The sequence below is a fragment of the Aquila chrysaetos genome, chromosome 9 (assembly GCF_900496995.4).
Source record: "Aquila chrysaetos chrysaetos chromosome 9, bAquChr1.4, whole genome shotgun sequence".
In the NCBI taxonomy this organism is placed as follows: domain Eukaryota; kingdom Metazoa; phylum Chordata; class Aves; order Accipitriformes; family Accipitridae; genus Aquila; species Aquila chrysaetos.
In genome coordinates this window covers 18,894,328-18,917,016 of record NC_044012.1, presented here as the reverse complement: position 1 = coordinate 18,917,016, position 22,689 = coordinate 18,894,328, and positions in this window count along the sequence as shown.

The window sequence follows — 22,689 nt, the reverse complement described above, 5'->3', positions numbered from 1 at the left end:
AAGGGAAAACTGCTTCCCTCGTTAATAAGGCCTGGGGAACGTTGTGCAGTGTCCTTCACCAGAGCACTTACAGGAGAGGAAACCACCCAGCGGAGGTTGACACTGGGTGCTGTATTCACTGCCTGAGTTGGGACTGGAGTCCAAGTTCCCCAAAAATGAGCTGAGAGCAGCCTGTCGCTGTGCCATGGCTACGCGATGAGGCATTGGGTATTGAAGCACTAATTCTGTGGTACCTTCTAGTGGTCCAGGGCCTTGGACCAGCATCCAGGACAAATGTTGTTACCCTGAGCATCGGTCGAGCTCCGAGGGTTTGTCTGAGCACATGTCAACAGGCACTCTCACGCTCTCTCCTAATTTATAGTGACATTTCACTTCACTGATGGCAAAGTTTCTGGGCAGCATAACTCTGTCCCCTGGGCTAATCCCCACCACCAGCTAGGTGCTAAACGCTGGCATGAAGGGGATTATCACTTTCCCTCCCTGCCCTGCCCCAGCTGAGCGGCGGTGCAGGAAACGCTGCAGCCGTCACACACGGCAAAGCAAAGCTTCTGCAGATTCCTGTTGGGGAGAGAACAGCAAAAGCGGGGTTTGAGCTAGTGCTCTCTGCTGCGATGAGGCTGAGCCCTTCCCAGAGGTCCCGTGGAAACTGTCCATGTTCCCTGGCAGGGCACGCAGTCCAGGACACTGCTGGGGGACAAAAAGCAGCCAAGTGCTCGCTAAAAAACTTCACGAGCGCTGCAAAAGTCATAATACTCGAGCACTGCAATGCTGCAAGCAGTATGCGTCTTACCCAGGTGAGACCTTTTTAAACCCTTTGTTTCAGATCAAGCACATATGGTCCCAAGCTCCATACAAGTGCATCAACCCATGGCACCTCTGAGAAGGAAATAATTGAGTAATTGTTTCCAACACACGGGCAGTGCCATTTTGTAACGTCATCTTGCCATTAGCAAATATAATCTAAATACCTAAATAGAAATAAAAGCTACTGACAGGACAAAGTGTGTCTATGTAACAAATCCATAGCTTTTCTAGGTACTTGGCGCATCAGTATCCTAATTCTATTATAGTGTAACGGCTAATTCTTGACCTAATCGTTAATATCGTTGATGATATCAACAGTTATTTCTTAATGATTTGAAACTTGGGGAGAAAAATATCCACCCTGTGCTGCTTGTTTGTGGATGTTTGGTTTTTGGCCTTAGAGCTGCAAAACTAAAACGCTTACTATGACTCAGAATTTACTATATTCTACCTCTGTCCCCTAGTTTATATAAAGAGACCATAACCTCCTCTGGCACCATAAATAACCATGCCTCTACAGCAGCAGAGCCAGGCACAATGGACAAAAATCATCAAAATTGCTAACCAAACAAGCAGAAGGAGTTATTAAAGAGCGCTTAAGCTCCCACTTGTTTATTTTCAATGATTTCCACTGCGAGCGCTGCCTTGGCTCTCCCAAACAGCCAGGACACTGATTGTGCTCTCATTAAACAATGCCCTGTCATCAAGCTGAGACGCTGGATAAAATGAATGATTATTAATCCCTTCAACGTAATTATAGATGACAAGAAAAAAGAGGGGAGACTGCATCAGTGGAATGACTTCGCTCACAAGAAAAGAGAACAAATAAGCACGATGGCAGAAGTTATAAATGTTTCTAATTCAACTAGGCTGTAATTTTTTGTTTTTCCCAGTAGCATCCATTGGGTTTCACCAACAACTATATACATACACTATTTGGTCAATAAGGTTGGAATTCTAATAAATATAGAAGAAAGCAGTGTTTTTCTTAAAATTAATTAGCCTTTACTTCATCAGCAAAATTAGTTTTTACTTCAACAAAATTACATACCTTCAGTCAGAGCTTGGCTAATAACCTGGTGACCCAGCTCCAACGGACGGTTTCCATCCACATTTTGTGAAACCGTGGTTATGTCTTTGGCTGTCTTTCGTTACATCTTGTGGGTGGAGGACCCAGGCACAGTCACAGCGGGTGGTGTGTTGACGACCAGGACAATGGTTTCCAGCTAAGAAGAGAAGGAGTGGCTTGATAAGAAACAATTCTCTTGGACCTCTTTGCAGGAGGCTGTGGAGACAACACGTATGAAGGGAGGCAAAGTTATGGACCTCTCGAAGGAGAAGGCAGGATGTGTCAACAATCTCTGATTTCTTATGCTGTCTACAGCAAAGGATGAGAGGTTCAGGAATTGTTTACAAAGCTTGTGTGACTTACTGGACTGCTGAGTCCAGGATGAAGTGACTTGTGTGTCTGGGAAAAGACATTCCCGAGCTACAGAAGAGGCGTTGGGTGAGTTGGGGAGATGGCAGAGGAGCAGGGCTACGGCAGAACTGTGATAAATGAGTTACAAGAGGGGAGCGGGAGCTCTGGGAACACATGAAGATCTGCAGCTATGGAGCCTTCGCTCCACAAGAATTGATACCAGATGACTCAGGCGTACAAATCTGATACAGATCACACTATGGACATGTGACTGCTTCTACAAAATAAGATACAGCACATGATGGGAGCTTGTGCCAGCTTCACTCAGGCTGTTGAAAGACAGACAATAAGGATGAATAATCTTAAAGACAGCGTGGAGCAGTCAACCACCATCTATTCAAAGAGAGATCTTCTCCCCAGACTTTACCGCTCCAAAATGGTGAACAAGCTTAAACCTGTGACGTTAGGATATACTAGATCAGTGCTTTGCATCACAGGGTCATGACGTTTTCCATTCAGTAGCTGGAAACTTAAAGCCAGATGAGCTGTGTCACCACCAGCAGTGAGTGCCGCACCATGTGCAGGCGGAGGAGGGCATGCAGCGCAGTCCCATGGTGCAGGGGCCATGCTCTAGCAGCTAGGAAAAGAAAGAAAGGGGGCTAATTTCCACCTGAGACCCAAGACAGCACATGATATTGAAAAGTCTGACTTTCTCATGGGCCCTCTATAGAAAATAGGTCTAAAACTCAGACTATACTGTTTGCAGCATCCCTGGAACTCTGATTTGCAAAACGCTGAAGAAAACAAAAACACCACCAAAAAAAACCCAAACCAACAAAAAAAAAAAACCCAGAACAGCAACAACGACAACAACAACAACAACAACAAAAACCAACCCAGCAACCCAGACCCCAAACCCAAACCTTCTGGATAGTTCATTCAAGGCTATTTTTCATTCTACTTACCACTGCCACCAACATTTTGCTTAGTCCTGAAGAAAACGTTGTCATTCCACAGATGTTTTTACATGTACATCCATCATCGCCTGATATATCCTGACCTTAGTTAAAACTTATGTTTTCTAAATTGTACGTTTATGTTGAGCAAGCCCTTAGGCTACGCTGTTAAAAGTTTACATTGAAAAATCATTTATAATTGGTTTGTTTGAGTTATGCCTGTTGCAAAGCCATCAGAAAGGGCAGCATTAATTAGCAATGGCTTACATATAGTCTAGACAATAAAAAAGTAAATCATTTTACCTTTTTAAAAAGCTTTCAGTATTTTACCATTTCTAACACATGATATCGATATAAATTACATTTAAGAAAAAAAAATTGCAGTATGATTTACAACAAAGCTGCTCCATTTGAATAATTTATTTTTCCTTGAAATATTTTCATGATATACACACATTGCTCAAATAAAAATATGTTTATTGTGAAATTGAGACAGCCAACAAAAAATCTTAATTAATTCCATTTGCTGTGTAATAGCTTGGTTGGAGGATTAAACAATAAATTTCAGTTTATTGCATAACGTCCTAAGTTTCACTATAAAATATTTGTTTTCATTTCGGGTACATAATGATGACAATTGCACAGAATATTTAAATGGCGCACACAACAAAAAAACTTTCCAGAGCTCTAGCAAACCCTTAGCTGCACGTATTGTTTCAGCAAAATTGAGGTGGTTCATCTGGGTTAGACACTGAAGAATTGAGCCTTTATTTCCAAACATCCTCTCTAAGTGTCTGACATAACTTTGCGAAGTCTTATTAAACATGTATTAATAAATCATTGGACTTGATTTTATTTATTCACAATGTCACTGCGAAGAGGCATAGGAGTTTGGGATCACGACACTTTGCAGCAGATGATGTTATTTTAGTCCCTAATTGGTGGTGACAAAGCCACAAAACAGTAATAGTGTCTGGTTAATGCCAAGAAAAACATAATAGCAGTCAAAGAATTTATCTTACATCTACCTTCATTTGGAAACAGATGGCTTCATCATCCTTGAGGAGATTGACAACAGATCACAATTTCTGTATCGGTTTGGATCATAACTTGCTTTCTGCCCAGGACCACATATGTTGCAGTTTATCCTACTGTCACCTGATACCACGGAGGTCAGCGTGGCGGGGGGTGAGGAGGAAGAACTGACAATACAAAAATGACTGCAAGCAAAAGGCATTCTTTGGGGCTGATTCTGATCTCAGAGCAACCAAAGATCAGCATGTATTTAAACAGATAGGGTTACTTTAAATAAATGTACAGTAGCAAAAATTCCAGGAAACCCTAAGGCAAAGTGGAAAAAATAATCTGCTCTGTTTCCTTGTAGTTCTTTCCTATTTTGTATTGGAAAAAAAAGAAGGGTGGTTTTTGGTTTTTTTTTTTTCCCAACACACAGAACAGCTGAAACGAGGGAAGGAGGGAGGACTAACATGCTTCTACCCCAGGGCTTCGCTCAGCCCGAAGACAACCACTAACTCAAGAGACATTCCCTTCTTTCATCTCTCCCATTTTTCACTGACAAAGGCAACAGACTGTAGGCAAACAAGGGCAAGAAATATAAAGCTCCATCCTTGAGCTGTTTCTTGATCCCCTTCCTATTCTTACCTCCCATCTTCTGTTCTTCTTTTACAGACCTATCCTTTCCCAACAGCTCCAGGCACACATTTTTGAAGTAAATGAAGCTGATTGAGATCTTGCTGACCCAGGTTAAATACAGATTCATGTCATGGAAGCCAGAGGAGCTGTATCAATATCAAACCGGTGTGAGCAAAAATAGAATCAGACCCAGTGGTATAAAGGTATGGAAACATATATGTCCCAGTCGCCTTTTATTCACGTCAGCTTAATGTTAATGAGGTGCCATTGGCTTCGGTGGAACGGTTCCTGACTTACAGAAGCAGAAGTAATCGGAGATGCCAACGGCGCATGTGTTGTTTGGCACCGCTCTCCCTGCGCAGCGCAGGAGCAGAAACGCCAGGAATGCCTTTCCCTGCCTGTCCCGGCCCCGAGCCCTCTCCCCCGCTCCCGGCTGAGGTGATACTCGCCCACCTGCTCTGGCAAGAAGCTCCCGCACATGTGCTTGGCATCAAGCACAGCCGTGGGGGTTCTCTCCATCCTTTGGCACCGCGTTTGGGTACGTGGCCGAGGTATAGCGGATGGGCTCTGCGGCACAGCCCCTGTTTCCATGCACAGCGTATTTCCCCTCGAGTCAGTCTCGAGTGCCTATTTGTACCCCATCTCGCTGCCAGGTTAAAGAGCAGTTACCGCAGGCAGAGGGAAAGAAATATTTTACAGGTTTGTAATTCATTAAAGCACTGGACATGTTCCAATATGAGTCTACTGTTGGGTAGGAAAGAAGGGAGACATGTTCAGACTGTGGTCTACAGCAACACACCTGTAGAATTTGGGAGCATTTCTGCTGATAAAAACTCTGTTTTCTGGGTGTTCTGCCTGTGCCAAGAGACTCAAGCACATAAATGCAAGGTAGTGCCCTTTTGCTCGTGTGATTCAGGCTTGTGTCATTTCAAGTTTTAACAGTAGATTTTAAGAGGGTCATTTCAACCATGCCCTATTAGACAAACACTCATGAAACAAAAAAATTCCAGCATAGCACAAACAACAAAATTACCTTAGATCTTCTCAGGTGTGGTTCTTTGGTGCCTTATACTTAAGGCACTTCTATGCATGTGAAGGAAAACACTTCAAGGATCCTTCTACTACTATTATAGTCACACATTTACCTGGTCAGAGAAAAAAGTTCTTGTCTTTTCTCTTTTAGAAAACTTGTAAAATATAATTTACAAGACTTCAGAGTCTTTGGCCAAGATCCAGAAATCAGTACATATCTTTGTATTAATCAGAAATGAAAAGTTTAAGTAGAAGTCGGTAAAATCCTCTGAGAAAACTGATGACCATCTAGTAGGATCTGACAGCATTGGCCTTCAGAGGTCAACCTCAGTCACCTGTTACTTTCCATAACAGCTCTAACCAAGCTCTTTCACGATAGAAATCAGAACTTTTTTGTTTCTAAAGTTCACAGAAAGCTTTAAATTCCTCCTCTGTTTTCAAGAGAAGGCAACATATGTGTGACACCAGAAGAAAACTTAAAAATAAAAAAGTATGTGCAAAGTAAACATTCACAAAATGTTGTGCAGATTCAAAACTATTGCATGTTCTAATTTTCCTTGTAATACTTTACCTGCTACTGTCAAAATATCCCTCCAGTCCACCCAGTGTCAATTTGTACACACTTATCTACTGATTTGTACAACTTACCACAAATAATTATACTCAGCAGCGAATGTGTTTTTCAGAATAATAGCCAAATTAGTATCCTAAAAGATAGAAAGGTTGGGGCTAAAGTAAGGGGAAAGAAAAAAATATCAATTGAAAAATAGATGCTCTTGCTTTGCCCAGGCTGTAGCTAAATGCACAGAGAGTGGAAATAAGTCTCCCAGGAATATGTCAAACCAAGCAATATAAATGCAGCCTAATGCACAAAGAGTCAGCAGCAGTGCTGCCAACCTCAAATAGTCACAAGTCAGAAATGATGCCCTAGAAAACCAGGAGATGTTAAAGCTCAATGAATGTAAAGGTTTATTTTGTTTGTTTGTGAAAGCTTGCATTTGAAAATCATGCTTAGAAGCTTTTTTCTATCCCTACGAAACCTAAAAACTTTTAGTAATAGCTAAGCTTCTCATATGACTCCAGGAGCTGGGGAGTTTGTAGAAAACATCAAACACAGAGAGCTCGAACGGGCAAACTCAACAATTCTGCAAGGCAAAACTAAACAGGGCGCGAAAGCCATGCCAGCATGGCTGGAAGTACCCTGCAGACCTGGCGAGAAATGATCCCAACGGGATCGAGAGCCCGCCCTGGGCCAGCTGTGCAAAATCACGCTCCCGGCATGCAGTCATGGGACGGCTGTTACTTTCAGTTCTGGCCTTGGGGTGATGCTTCTCCTTCTGGTTCAGAAAATTTGGGCAAGTTTCTTATGGGTAAATATAGGCCAGGCAAGTACATTCTGCTTGGAAGGAGGGCACTTCCGAATAAACATGCTCCATTTATAACTTCACCTGGGGTGAATTGTGTGTTGGTTTCCTTACCAACACAACCGGCACCACAAAAAGAAAAGAAACACACCTTTAACTAGTGCAATAAAATCTACAGAGCAGCCAGAACATTAGGACTAGCAGCCTTGGTCTCTCTGCCTTTCATTTAAAACCAAAAATGCTATTATTTTTTTTTTTTTAATGCACATCAGGCTATCTATTTCCTTTGAACAAGTTTCAGGAACCAGCGCTGTTATTACAGTTCCTTTCCTGAAGAGATCCGGGAAGTAACAGAAACTTGCTTCAGAAAGCTAGCCAGGTCAGCCACCAGCCTTCACAGAGACTTGTGTTGGACATTTTAAAATTGCTGGGACAAACTTTTTTCTACACTGATGCAGCATCATTGATTTCACAGGGTTCATAGTGCTGCAATGAGTGAAATTTTCCCCAGTTACAGAATCACAGCAGCTATTACTGGCCTGTAGTAGTTTACTCAAACCCCTTAAAACAGCAGACCTGTTTTTTATTGAGAGAGGAAATGTCAGTTGAGATGCCAGTGTTATTCCATTTCTTGTCCAAAAAGGGGGTTCAGTGATCTCTAAGTGCAGCCGTTCTAACACAGCACAGAAGTGAGCACACTGGGAAATCAGAGCATAAGACATGAAAATGGAAAGTTAACTTGTGCTTGTGTGATTTTGAAAATATACCTCAAAGCCTCTGGACAGCCCCCGCCCCAATTTTATTCTGGTAGCTTAATGACTTTATTAGCAATGTAATGAAAAAGAAGAGAAAAGTGAAAGGCATATGCTCTTTCTGAGGATTATGGTCATACAGTCAGTACTTGCCTTGTGGCAGTAACTGCATCAGCTGTACAGGGGTGACTCTCACATGGGAACAGGCAAAGGGAGCCGAGGGCATTAGCACTGGCTGAGAACAGTGTGGCCAGCATGCCTGGTCAGGACTTGCCTCTTATTCCCACGGCTGCCTCGAGAAGAAACTTTTCCCCCAGGACCATCCAGGCAGGGCACGGGCCCCCTGAGACTCTGTGAAGTCCCCATCTGTGGAGGTCTCCATGGCTGGATCAAGCCCTGAGCAACCTGGTCTGATGTCCCTTTCTGCTCCAGAAGACTCAGGATCTCCTGAGGTCCCTTCCAATACAAATTACACTCTGATTCTGTATTATAACAGTAATTACCCTAACTGAGAACAAACCATTGTCCTCTACCCTGTCTCACATGATAAAGCATAAATAAACAAACCCAAACATAAGCAAATAAATCAAAGCTTACATATTAAACCCCTTCTGCCACTCAAGGGACTCCTTTTTAGGCAGTGTTTGCATGGAGAAGTGATGCTCTCCGTCTCCACTCCCTCCCAGATGCCCCCTCCCTCTACCACACATGATATCCTCCAGGTTGCTGGCTTCTCATGGTTTCAGTGCTCCAGTCAGCTCACACTCTCCCACGCCCATGTCAGTATACACCACCCGGTGATGAAATCCGCTGTCACCGAACGCCACGGCAAAACCCCAAGCAGAAGTGAGGCAGAGTTTCACTCCCATTACGGGTAGGAAGCCTTCACGCTCAGCCTGGAATGAATTAGGAGCCGCAGTCTTGAGTGGAGCCTCTATCGGTGAGGCTCTTGGGTGAGATAATGCCCTTAATTTTCAGCCTTCACCACGGGCAACACGAACAGTATTGGGAGTTTCTCACGTCAATGTCAGATGGAAGCTCCTCGCAGCCCCCCGTTGCAATGCCCTGGCACAGAAGAGCTGAGTGTTTTATGACAGTCAGTCTTTCCTGTCGCCAGATCCGTAAGGTATGCCAGCAGGTCTCTCAGCAGCTCCCAGCAGCAGATAGACATAAATAGATATATAGCTATAAAGAATAAAACAAATTTTATTTTCTACTTCAGAGGCCAGTAGAGTTATGCAATAATTGACATCCTTTTAAGTTGGAAATTACACAGATGGCATAACCACAAACATAAATATGTTCCTATCATTTGAATTGAAATCAATTGAAAACAAGCTTTGCTTTCAATTAAGCAGTTGTTAAAAGTATGTCTCTTTTTAAAGAACTGGCTTATGATATGGGATATTTCTTTCTTGGCATTTTTAGTACATAGGAACTTAAATTTAGGTTACAAAACAACCAGCCTGACCTTTTCCCAGAGCTTTAAACCCTAGACAATTTCCATGGCACTCTGAGGTTGCTCAGTGCTTTTGAAAACTGGACCAGTTCTTTGAAATTTTAGGAACCTAACTTCCAGGTTCCAGTCCTGACAGTCCTGGACTAATAAGTTTCAGAAAACAGTAGTTTTCCTTAGTTAAATACAGACAATTATAGACAAACCTTACTGGAGTCAGATATATAGTCAAAAGTTTGAAATGCTTTGTGTCAGTAATACTTCAACAAACTGTATAGCCAAGAAGCAGCAGCTATCAGAAAGAGTTTTAAAAAACACAGATCATCTATTTTTCCATCTCTCCAAATGGAATTCTGAAATGTCATCAGTTTAAGGTTTCAGATGAGAAGATATTTTTATCCATTTAAGAAAAAAAATCCATTTCCCATGCATTAGATTCATGCGAAACTCTAATGTTAGAGGATATGTCCATTCTGCTCACTGATATAAATTGTACCCTGACAATCCCAGTGATGGGATTGGAAGTGGGTTGAGCACCACAGCATCTCATAAGACGGTCTGGCTCCTCAGTGCTATTCCTGCAGATAAGATATAATTCGTGCTCCCCTCAGGCACCAAAGGCAATGTACCAGTGCAATAATCTTCTGAGTATCCTAACATTTACAAATAATTGTAAAGACCTGCTAATATGGTTTAGTTCAGCAACTCTTCACAGTGCTGAGTGCTGACAGAAATGTCAACTAAGAGGGTATTAAACAGCCTTAAGGATGTCTTGAAGGAGAAGGCTTGTGAAGCAGTTAATCTAAGGAACAAGTACTGAGAAGCGTGTTGAACATTTCATAATTGTGGCCTCTCCAGCCCCATGTTTTGTTCATAGACCGTACAAAAGCCAATCTTTTGGTTTTTTTGTAAAACTCCCTAACGAATGGTCCAGGAAGTGCAATGGTGAACTTACAGCACAGTCATAGATGTGTTGTTTGTTCACTCATGTTCAAATTCTGTTTCTAAACTGATATTTAGGTTGAATAATGGAAGTGTCAGTGAAACTGGTGTGTATATATCTGAACGAAGTGACTATTCATATTTTCTCAACCACTCATTCATGCCTTCTGAACACTTCTACAGATACAATCCTGACTAAATAGCTCGTCTGAAGTAAGGTATTAATAACAAAGAAATATGTTACACTTCTGCAGTGTTTACCCCTGTTCTTCCCATCCTCCCCAAATAACACATATTTTCTCTTGTAATTTTGTAATTCACAAAATTAGTTGAACACTTATGAGACGAAACAAGTCAAGGCACATGTATATTTTAAACGTACTTAATCATAGGGGTACAGAAAGAACAAGGCAAAATTTCATCAGTATTAATAAAAATGGACTTTCTGATACACTGGGCGAGCAGTAGTTCTTGAGCTCCAAGCCGCATGGCCTCATAGGTGTCTGGTCCAAACTGTTGGCTCTCAGCAGTCACATGCAAAGCAGGTGGTAGTGACCTTCGTTAACAGGTTTTTTGAAAGTTTAAATGGGTTAAAGAGTCCTATAGGACAAATTAAGGAGTTTGATAGAAGTACTTAGAATAGCAGTTGATAGAAGTACTCTAGAATAGCAATTATTATAGAGAAGACTGTTTTCACCAATGGAGCAACAAGTGCCACTGAAGCCAGAAGTGTTGAGGTTTGAAGTCCAGCAGAAAACAACAGAAAAATCCAGCAATATTGATTCAGATGCCCCCTGTGTTAAATGCACTGAAATTAATGATGTGAAGCGATCAAGGGAATAAAATTTTTGGTGTCAGCTGAGACAACTTTTTGTCCCATTTCCCTCATGTCTGAGGCAGGGTGTACTGTGCCTCCTGATGCCTCCAGCAGAACTCTGGATCTCCACCTCTCTCGCCATGCTGAGCTGCACAGCAGGAAGAAGTTATTTGGTACCAATGCCTTCCAGTGAAATGCTCAGGAAGGCATTCCAGAGCTGGTGCCTACAGGCTTACCATGAAGGCCTGGAAGTCCCTGCCAGACTTCAAGAGGTATTCAAGATTGTGCCTCAAATTCGCTGTGGAGTTGTGACCACCTGTGGTGACGCTCCCAAGACACATCAGCAGAGATGCAGTTGTAATTTTTACACAAAGAAAGCAAATTTAAAGCTTCCATTCATTTTACTTTTGAAGTTGGATAGGAGGAGGTAGAGCAGTAAATAATTATTAACTTTCTGTTTTGCCACAGATTTCTTTTAACTGAGTCTGCCTCAGCTATCCCATCCATTAAATGGTGTTACCGTTAATTCCACCCTTCACAGGAGTATCTTAAAAGTAAATCCGTAAAAACTGTTAAACACTCAAATCACAATAAGGAGACATTTAAGTACCAGAGGAAGATGGCAAGCTCCTCTGTTGCTTAAAAGAAACCAGAAAAAGGCCATGGTTTTCAGGGTTTTTTTTCTAATTATGACTGAGAATACATTCATCTTCCATAAAAGTGTCAGTTTATACCCTTGCATTAAATTTATCAGAGTTCTTCATATAGTGCGTATTTCTGAGAAAAATGCATGCTTACAACAACAAATGAGAGTCAACTAGGAGACAGTCACCCATATTTTATTCTTCTGGAAGTGGAAAATCCAAGCACATAAATCAAAGTGACCCTAAAGCAGTGACCAGCATGCCCTGAGCAGATCAACAGTGGTTTCATTGACCTCCAGACTCATACAGGGTCATATTTTCACACAGATGAACTGGTCTTGAACTGCTTTGCCATTGCATTGTGCACAAAGAGACCCCAGCTGAAATGTGTCTCTGCTTTCTGTTAGGGTAACCTGGATCGCTTCCCAAAACAAAAAAAAAAATCAAACCCACACTCCATTTTAGAAAGTGTTTCTCTGTCCTGCCATTTTTCTGGATCCCTTTCTTCTAGTCTTGATTTTCATAAATACCTTTGCATGAATTTACAGTTGATATTGATAGTTAAAAAAAAAAAAAAAAAGAACAAAACCAACCCTCAGAATTTGTTAATAAAGCTTATTCTTTGTTTCTGAAGATTTTTCCAGGGCACCTTTTCATGCTTGTGAGACTCAGCCTATTCCGTAAGTGCATGAACTCTGGGCAGCTCATTTGAAAGGCTTTCCTTCTCATAGACATACACTTATGTGTCCCTTGCATTACAGTAGCATTTCACAAATGTTAATGTGATTAACCTTGCAGTTTTCCTGCTTGGCTGGAGGGAGCACTGAGGCACTGACTATAAACAAGAGGTTCAGCCCTCTGCTGAAGGACACCACAAAGCTTACATGCCATTAGAGTTTTCTAAATATACTTGTATAATGTTCAACCAGTGGGTAAGTCTTGTTTGTCTCCCCGGATCAGATGGCATCCAAGCCTCTAGCTGGCTCTCGGCACAGGGATGAATTTCATCAAAAACAGAGCATGCCATGGCCACGCAGAACATCTGTGGCACAGGCAGGAGCCGAATCCAAACCAGCTAACTCCCAGTTTAATGCTTTAATCACAAACTCGGCCTCATCATTATCCTGTAACATCTCTCTATGTGCTTTTGGGAGGGCAAGATGGAGAAGCAGCAAGCAAAGGCAGGAACAGACAGAAATGGGTGGCTGTGCAGGCTAGGTCACCTCCTGGAGAGGTGGCTTCTAGTCCCTACCTCAAGGGTTTTCCATGGATTTTATAAAATAATTATGGCAGCTTTGGGGGTGACTGCTGTGGCAGAGCAAATAGAGGCAAAATTTGCCTCTTTCACAGGCCCACATTTTGTTTCTAATTTCAGTGCCACCGTTCATATTAATGACAAATGCACAATGGTTTTGTTGCCTTCTTTTTTGCAATGGAAGTGATTTCTCTCCGTCAAAATCAATCATCATATCAGTTTTAATCAGATAAAGCTTTTGGCTTCTACTATCTAAATTGCCCTTCCCACAGTGCCTAAGACAAGCATCAGTACTCCATCACAAAATAAATGTGTTGATATTTGATAGCTCATTTGAACACGATGGTATTTACATCTTAGTTGGTTAGATTTTCATTTAACACAAGTTATGGGTTCACATTGAAAATAAAAACAATACTTCTCTGTTCCTCTTGCCATTCATGTCTACTTTTGTTTCAGCCTAAAATAACACATTGCTGCAGGGTATTTTCTTAACACTGCCAAGCCTGAATGCAAGCCCTGTGGAAAATGTTTGTGTTGGGCTTGCCATGGTCCAGGCTAATAACAACGTGATGATGTATAGGTGAATTCCTGCTCCTCAAGTCCTCTGTGACATACGGATTAGGCCTGCCCTTATCTTCTAAGACATCTGGATGAGTGTCTGGGTTTTAATTTCACAATGAAATCACTGGGGACTAGAGTTATGTTATGTGCTTATGAACAAAGTGGAATATCCCTGGTAAGGGCAAGAGTGGATTACCTTAGATAACTCTACTTAAACCAGGGAACATTTGAGAATGTTGAAGAAAGGAAAGAGGTTCCACCAATAAAAACAAACACAGGCTTAAATTTGTGTTCTGTGTACTAAACATTTTAAAGCTCCCGGAGGTTGAAATATGGCCACATGTAAATGGACTGATAAAGCTAAGGCAACTCTTGAAAGACCAGATCAGGCTTCCCAGGACAACTACCAGCACTAAATCCTAATGGCATGCATAAATCATTTGGAGACAGATTTATTCAGAAGATACCACTTTAAAGTCAAAATACTCTGCTTTAATCACCAGAAATAGTATGTGCACGCTAACATTTGCAGAAAATGCTCTAGGGCAACATGAAATTAGTATCCTAAAATTCCTAAATACATGTTTTTCCTAAAATGAAGATTTTTATCTATTTATGCCCATAAAACTGTCAGGAAAAAAAAGACCTGGGAGAACATAAAAGGGTCAGTCCTGCCCACTACAGCACAGCCACGGACAACATTAAAAACATCAAAGTTCATACGCTGTTCATGGTTGGGCTCTGAGTGTTATAGAGCTGAATAATCAGGTTGCCAGCCCCAAATCCTGTGATCCGGGACTACTGCAGCTTCACTGTAGCCCTGAGACTCTCTTCCCTTTTTGCAGCCTTTGTAGAAATTTCCTCCACACTCTCAGCCCCTAGTCAGGCTATAATCCCAAGTGTCCGAGCCTGCCTTGCTTACTTATGGTCACGTTAACGTATGTTTGGGTTTGGCCTGCAAGACAGCCCAGGCCTGGCAACTTGGAGATGTGCTCTTCCATTGCCCTTATTCAGCAACGCACAGGAGAAACAGGAGGGAATCAGACTGAAAGCCTGAAGGATCCACCTTATATTCCAGTATTGGCTGCAAAGTGTTCCCTGTCTGCTTGTGCATTTAAGTTGCAGAAGTGCTGAACACTCGCAGTGTGGGAAAAATGAAGACACAAATAGTAGCATTGAGAGTAAAACTACCAAAATTCCATTTTGTTTAGCATATTAACTACATGTCTTCTAATCTGTTCATTAAGCTAAAAGCAACCTAGACATATTGAAAGCTTTTAGTAAACCACAGAGATTAATATATACTTAGGAAGGTTTCAGTTAATACACTATTTTAGTTAATAAATGTGCAACCAGCTATTCCATTTTAAATAAGTAACAATATAACCTGCAGAAGTTGGGGGGGGGTTTCCCTTAAATATCGATAGGAAATACAGTAGGTTTCACTGAAAACCATGGAAAAACTTATATTGACTTTGGTGGGCTCAAGATTTCACCCAATAATTTTTCATTTTTCATCACCACAATCAAATAAAACATTTTCCCCCTCCTTACTTATGTACTCTATTCACAGTTTCTCTGGCTAGATAGGAAAATATTTTAAAAATTAAGTGTCTGTGCTGTTCCCATATAGACAAGTTGTTCTATTTAGGCTAATCTAGTCATGAAAAGAGCTAAATGAGGTGTCGAGCTTTCTTTTTGATCCTTGGTTTAACAAGAGTTTTAATCAGTAATAGGTCTAACATACATGTGACGCTCTGCAAGTAAGACAAGAAAAGTATATCAGTTTCTTTTCTGAGCGCTTCACCTGCTTACTTTGCTTTACAAGAAATCAAAACACAGATCCTGTCTTTACTGTTCATATGTTAGATACAGAGGGGGAAGCTCCATGCAACTGAACATTCTCTAAATTTGTGTGTGTGAATGAAGACTACAGACTGAAATATTTCAAGGGGAATATGCTAACTTTGCCCTCTGTGGTGCACCTGGGGCACTGGCCCTGGAAAAATGAATGTAGGACACAAGACGTCATTATATGCCTTTCTTATGCGTTATTCACAGCTGGTTCTTAACCAAGGAAAATGTCTAATATCCCACCAAAGAGCCTCAGGCCAGCCTTGTGAGCATAGATGTCCTGCTTGGCTGGAAAGCTGGTGGGGTCCTTTAGTATATCAAATTATATATCACTCTGATCCATTTGGAAGACATTAGAGAGAGATGGCTGAGATTTGGTTTCCTTTCCATTTTGCATGGAGAGCCCACAGGCCTGGGCAAGGCAGATAACAGCCACTGAGGTTTGTAGTCTATCTCATTGAAGCCGTTGCCACCACCAGGTGCCTGTTGCACTCCCCCAGCAGCAGTTACACCTCTCTACTGCAGGGTCGAAGGGGATGCTCTCAGCATCTCAACTTTACAGACCAACATATTAGCTTAAACCACTGGTAAAATGCTGGAGTAGTCCTTCCAGTTGTGCCAGAAGGGCAAACAGCTGGGTGGCAGCTGCGTCTCCAAATTGTACATTTATCACTGGGAGCTGTTGCCAAATGGAAACTGAGTCAGAGTCCTAAAATCAGATCAGAGGTTTTAGCGTGTGGATAGGAGCCAGGTCAAGTGCCTAAAGAGTCTGGGCTTAACCTCACACCTTCTAGAAGACAGTAGATGGTGAGAAGGAGTTTCCTCATCTTTGACAAGCTAACAGGTGTGCCTGGGGATGGAGGCAAAGCTCCAGGTTGCCAGAGTAAAGCAGGAAAGCTTCCAAGACCAAGCAGATTTGTCTCTCCCGTCTCCAACAGCCGTGGGTAGGCTGAGAAAATTTGCTTTCAGTGTTCAAATGAAGGCACCAGCATTGAGAACAGCAGTGGTACCCCACCCACCAAACAGATTCGGTCTCAGCTTTCCTCCTCAAGCGTGTGTGGGCCCACCTCAACTACACATCTCTCCTGTTGTTCTGCGGTCACCTGGCATGTTCAGTCTTGCCAACGCATGTACACCTTGAACGGCCAATCTTGCAATCGTTTACTCAGGCACACGGGTTGCACATAAGTAATGACTTGCTATCATCCTCGCATGTTAGACAATATGCTGACAATGTCATAACATTATTTCACCCTTCTTAAGAGATAAGACCCAGCCTGTTCTAACCTGCTCAGGTCATTATCTTGTTACCACAAGATCCCCTGTCACTAACCAGTTTAGACTATGTAAAGCTATAATTTGCACTAAAATGAATTATGTATTGTTTACAGTTTACCATTAAATTACAATGAAAAAAACCAAGCATCTAGGATGCCTCTTTCAAAGTCTTCCAGATGAGTTTAAATGTACACAGAAACAAAAGTCTTGATGTAATAACATTAGAAGTAGGCTGGCGCTGGCTTGGCTAATTTTCACACTAACTTACTTAAAAGCAAGAAGGAAAACAGTGAAGATCTTTATACGGGCCATCAAAAAGCCTGACTGCAAGTGGTTCCAATTTGCTTTAGTAATTAAATCGAAAGGAGTTTAAGGGTTTTTCACCCAGGTCATTTACTACTTTGGAATTTTACTGCTTGCTTTGCAAAGAAAACAAACCAGAATGAGTCACTAGTGAGTATAAAGAGTGGATGAACACTGCTAAACAAACTAAACAGTGAGCTCAAGTGGATACAGAAAACACAAGTCAGAATTCTAAATATGGATCTGAGAATAGTGTAAAAGGATTAGACGTCTTTGTCACATGAAGAGCAAACCCGCATGCCAGCATGCCTTTCCAGTGCAAGCAGCCACTGATCAAAGTAACATCTACCAGTTTGTAAATATGCTAATCTTCATGTTTACACAAAAGTGTCAGCACTTGCTTTACATCACAAAGAGCCTCATACAGTTGAAGATTAATTACTTCCAACACTGAGATAGTGTGTAAATACTGGTTTCACCAGAACCCTACTTTTGCTGTATTTGCACAGCTCAGCAGAGGTGTATGTTGCTAAGACAGATAATTCAGGGACACTTACAAAGTGTCAACTATCTCCAGCTTTATACAGATAGATAGACTTCTGACAGGTATTTTTTGGTGATTAAGTGGAGCAGGGATTAGGCAGGTTTAGGCTCCACATTGTAAGTGCTGGATAGAAAAATATTTTTGCCTTTTTGTAAGAATTTTAGCTCTGAATAGCACTATCTCCCCTAAACCTGATTTGTGCCTTCAGCTTTTATACTTATATGTGATTACAAACATTAAAAGCTAATTTTTCCACTCACTGGGTTAATATCGCTTTCCTGCATTATAATGGCTTAGAGCCATCTCACAGTCTACTGGGTTCTTGACAGCTTCCATATTTGCTTGCTGAATGCCCTGTTCTAACTCCTGTTTAGAGAAGGATGAAAACTATGCCAGGGACAAACAAGCACATCATTTTCTAATAGTGAATTTCAGGAACCTTCAACTGTGCTATAAAACAGGGAGAATACATACAAAATGCATTGAGACTGAGAGATCAGTACCTACTGTTGCACTGTTGTAACAGGGAATGACAATAAGAAGATGAAGCCAAGGTAAGACGGGATTTCCAAGGTTCAGGTGCTCAAGTCATGGCTTGCAATATCTTTAAAGATATTTTACATTTTCATTTCCATTACTGTGCAAAAAGCATGGTGACAGTTCCAAAACTAAAGGGCCACCAGCAATAATCACAACAAAAAAAGGGATTGCTTTCAAGTGGGAATTCTCAATCCTCTTCACCTCTCCCTCGCTGTTAGTGCTCAGCACAATGATTGCCACAAGAACGTCACCACTTGCCAATAAATACTATCACATTTGTTTCCTATTCTAAGCTAAGAAAAAAAAAAAGTGGGATGTGGGATGTTGGCAAATGCTAGCATTACAAGATTGCCAGAGTAAACAAGAGTGAATAGAAGAGGATAATTTGGGGATTTAAAGAAAAAAAGAATCAAAGGCAATGTTCAGAAAGTGAGAAAGAAATGGCTTCCATGTGAAACACCAAACTGGAGTAGAAACACTTCCATATTAAATACTCAGCGATGTTGTTTCACAGGAGTACTTGCTGTCCAAGTCAGCCAGTCTTGCATTTTCCTCTTTACTGTGCACGCAACAAGATGGCATCGGCACCGGGAGGTGCTCTCAAAGCAAAGGGGCTGACAGCAGCCAGGCTAGGTCGTCGAGGTGACACACGGGCCGCTCTGTCCCCAGTCCCTGTCCCCATGAAGGCAGCTCCGAGCAGCAGCCCCCAGCCCAGGTGGCTGCAGGGGCAGCAAGGGCTGCAGGCAGCGCCGTGCCAGCTTGGTGCACGCGGCAGCAACGACGTGTGGAGCAGAGACCGAGGCTGGTGTGGTCAAATCAGCATGCTCCATCTCACGTTTGCATAGGGCAACACAATCATCACATTAATTACTAATTACAGTGGATCGCTCGTAAGTAGGTTCACAGCAATAATAGTAATAAAAAGACTAAAAGAAGCTTTATTAGCATAGTTAATTATATGACCATTGGCGAGATTATTGATGGAGATACAAAATGCTGTTAAACAAGAAAGATATGTTTGACATTGCTTAAGAGAAGCTTCATTATTGCTTCATATCTTTTTGGATTTTTCTAATCATCTCATCTGTGTTCCAAAAGTGCAAAAAAACAGTAATTATCTCTGTTTGATCTTCGACTAACAATTGTTTATGAATCTAATGGAACAATAGTGTTTCTAAAATGTAAGTAAATGCAGTAATCTTCATCAGCATAAAACCTTCAGCCACACTGGACTAGGTTATGGGAATCTGTTGTGTGATGAAAGCAGACAATAGTAATTTATTGGTTTAGTCATAATCCTTTCAGTAGTCCAGATTGCTGTTGCAAATTTGTTAAAAATCTGCTACCATTCACTGAGCAACAGTACAACACCTGAAGCAATAAGATGGGTGGGGAATGTAAAGGAGCGCTCGGATATTCATGTGTAGCTTGAGTTAGACAAGGCCACAGAAAAGGAGCTGAGAACAACGTTGCACAAACCAGAGGGAGATTGCTGTTCTCCCACAGCATATATGCAATTTAATCTCCAAATAGAGATTCAGTTTAGCTTTTCAAATGCTGCAAAAGAACAAAAAAGAGTTATTCACTCAGCAGTTATTTCTTATCCTTTACAGAGGGGCCACGTGCTCCTGTGGAGGACCTACGGCAAGGGGACACCACCTTATGGAGATACCATAAAACCACACTCCCATTTGAAAAGTATTTACATTAATACACACTATTTTCTCTTTAATTTTTCTTTATTTTGTGCACTTGGCAATACATAGCTCACTGTTTAGTCAGCCAGTTGGCCCATTGTTTAACATGGCAACTTCAAGAATAAATAGTATTTTTAATCATCTAGTTTGGCAAAGGAACTGAGGAGCAGCTGCTGTATGTACGGCTACCTTTAATTCATGTTCTGAAATAGGCTGGACTTGACTGCCCCCCTTTAAAAATATCCTAGAAGGCAAACCCCTGTTGGAGTCTAACTTTGGCGGCAGATACAATTACAGACTCTCACCGAAAGGGAGACAGAACTGTGACCAAGAGATATAAATCTGTTTTCAGAGCAACACTCAGCAAACAAACAGTCCTCCACAGTGCTTCAAGGAAACACGGCACAGTACAAATGGTTGTATTAGCACGTTTTCCCCAACATTATATTTTGGTTATGTTCTGATCACTTAATGCTAGTTATCACATTTTATGAACCTCGCCCATGAAAACTAACATGCGAACTGAAATTTAGGACTCCTGACCTTTAACACAAAATGGCCATAGGTGTTCCCACAGCTGTTAAATAAACCTATGTTTATGGAGTCATAAATGTAGTGCAGGTGAAGTTTCCAGTGATGTAATAACAACTTCCATCGCCACGCAGTTTGTCATTTATACAGCAGTGTACCATCACTGGTGAATATTGTTTTACAATAACAGCACAGGTTCCTTGGATTAAATCACTCTTTCTTCATTTATGAGTCATTCGACCTTTAACCTTCCAGAGGAAGATCAAACCACTTCTGAAGGCCCCACTCTTTTAACCGAGGAGCACAACAGTTGGTTAGATAACTAAGGAGGTTGGTATGTGCCCCCAGGGTTTCACAAACAACTGTCCTAGATCTTTTATAAGATAATCTTAACATAATCATGTAGCCACAAATTGTCGTGTAAATTCCCAATTAAAAACACCAAATAGGAGCTGTAAATCATGACACAACTGCCACCTTTTCAGGACTGAAATACAGTTTGAAAAGCAGTAGAGAAGCTCTTATTTGTGCTTGTTCCAGCACTCAACAAGCCAACAGCAAAACAGCCCACTTGATTTACAAGGGAGTGACAAAGTGACAGGACAACAGAAACTGCTCAGAATTTAACCTAAGCACAACGGAGAACACAGAACTTACTTACAAAACTGCTCCATCCTCCATTGTAACAATGAGCATTTGTGTTGGCATGGCTCCACACCCTCTCCTTGTCCCAATTCAGATTAAATGGTAGCGCACTCCTGTTGGAAGGATTGATGACACTTTGGGGGGTGGGAGAAGATTTTGTTTTGAAAAATGGCAGCTTAATTACAATACAGAACATTAGACAAATAAATAGTCATTAAAGCCCTTCATTCATAGCTGATTGGCTTCTTTCCACAAACTTTAGCAAAGTTCGGATCAGACCTGCGCTGAAGACATTATCCCGAGCCTGCACATGGAGGGAAACACCCCATCTGTGCAGCGGTTCGGCAGGGATCCAGCTGAGCTGCAGGTAACGACTCACGGTGGGTGCAAAGTGTTCATCAGGACATGGATTTCCAGCCTAGCTCATGCTACCATAGGTGTCTCGATCTGAGACATCCACTCTTCCCCTGCCATCATCTAAAGTCAATCTCTATTTCCTTTGCAAAGATCATTCTGCAGCCTAAATTATTTCAAGATCAGGCTTTAGTACTGAGCATCTTGGCTGCTTTCTCTTCACAGTGCACACTCGCTCACAGATGCACACAAACACACCCCTTCCCTGTAACATCCTTCCCCACTCTGGCAGCCAGAAGCATGATCAGAATGGGTTTTATAGGTTGTGCATAAACAATCCCAACAATTAATTAAAAAACTTTTAAAGCATTCTGCAAATGTCTTACTCAGTTGCTGTCAACAAGCAGTCAACAAATGCAGATCGAGTTTTTCTCCTCCTACTTCACACTTTCCATATTTCCCAACACTTGCCAGAATGTTGTGGTGACAGATGCAGACAATAGATGCTTTACTAAACACGTCCTTGATATCTGCATAATCTCCTTTAATATATATCATTAACTTGGGCCAGTCCCATGTTATTGCTACCCCAACACTACTAGCACATCATGATCTGGAAGGAGCTATTTATTGCTCCAAGAATGTGACTCTCTTGCCCAACTAGTCAGGCCTCAAAATTGTACTTACTCAACCATTTTAGCTTCAGTTCCTTCCAGTACCTAATACAGAAAGGATTACTTTCTGTAATGAGAACTTGCAGCCACCGTCTTGGAATATAACATTCCTCCCAAACGCTTCTCCACGCTGCTAAAATCTGGGCATCTGCAAGTCCAAAGTTATGCAAAGGTATTGCGGTTATTGACAAAATCCCTCCTCTAATCAAATTTTTCAAGTGCAAAATATAGTCATCCATGCTTGTGAGGTGCACAGGATTTGAATCCTCTGAAGGGAACCTCGGATATCTCAGGACAGAGGAGTTTCAGAATTGTACAGGGGACACCTTCCTCTGTGTTATCCAGTAAAAATTTGCACTTGGGACACACGATAGAAACAAATTGCATTGGCAGGAATGCGGAGAAGTCAGTAGTAAGAGGCATATACTGAAGAAACAGCATGTTGAAGTAATGGGCAAGGCCAGATTCTTAGCCTGGGCAACCCGGACTGAAGTAGAGCTCAGGGAGTCACAGCTACTTCTCCCACCCGATTTACTGAGTCAGCCCAGGCACCACCACAGGCCCTAAGCAAATAGCCTCAGATGGGGCAGAATGCAGTGAGGAAATGCTT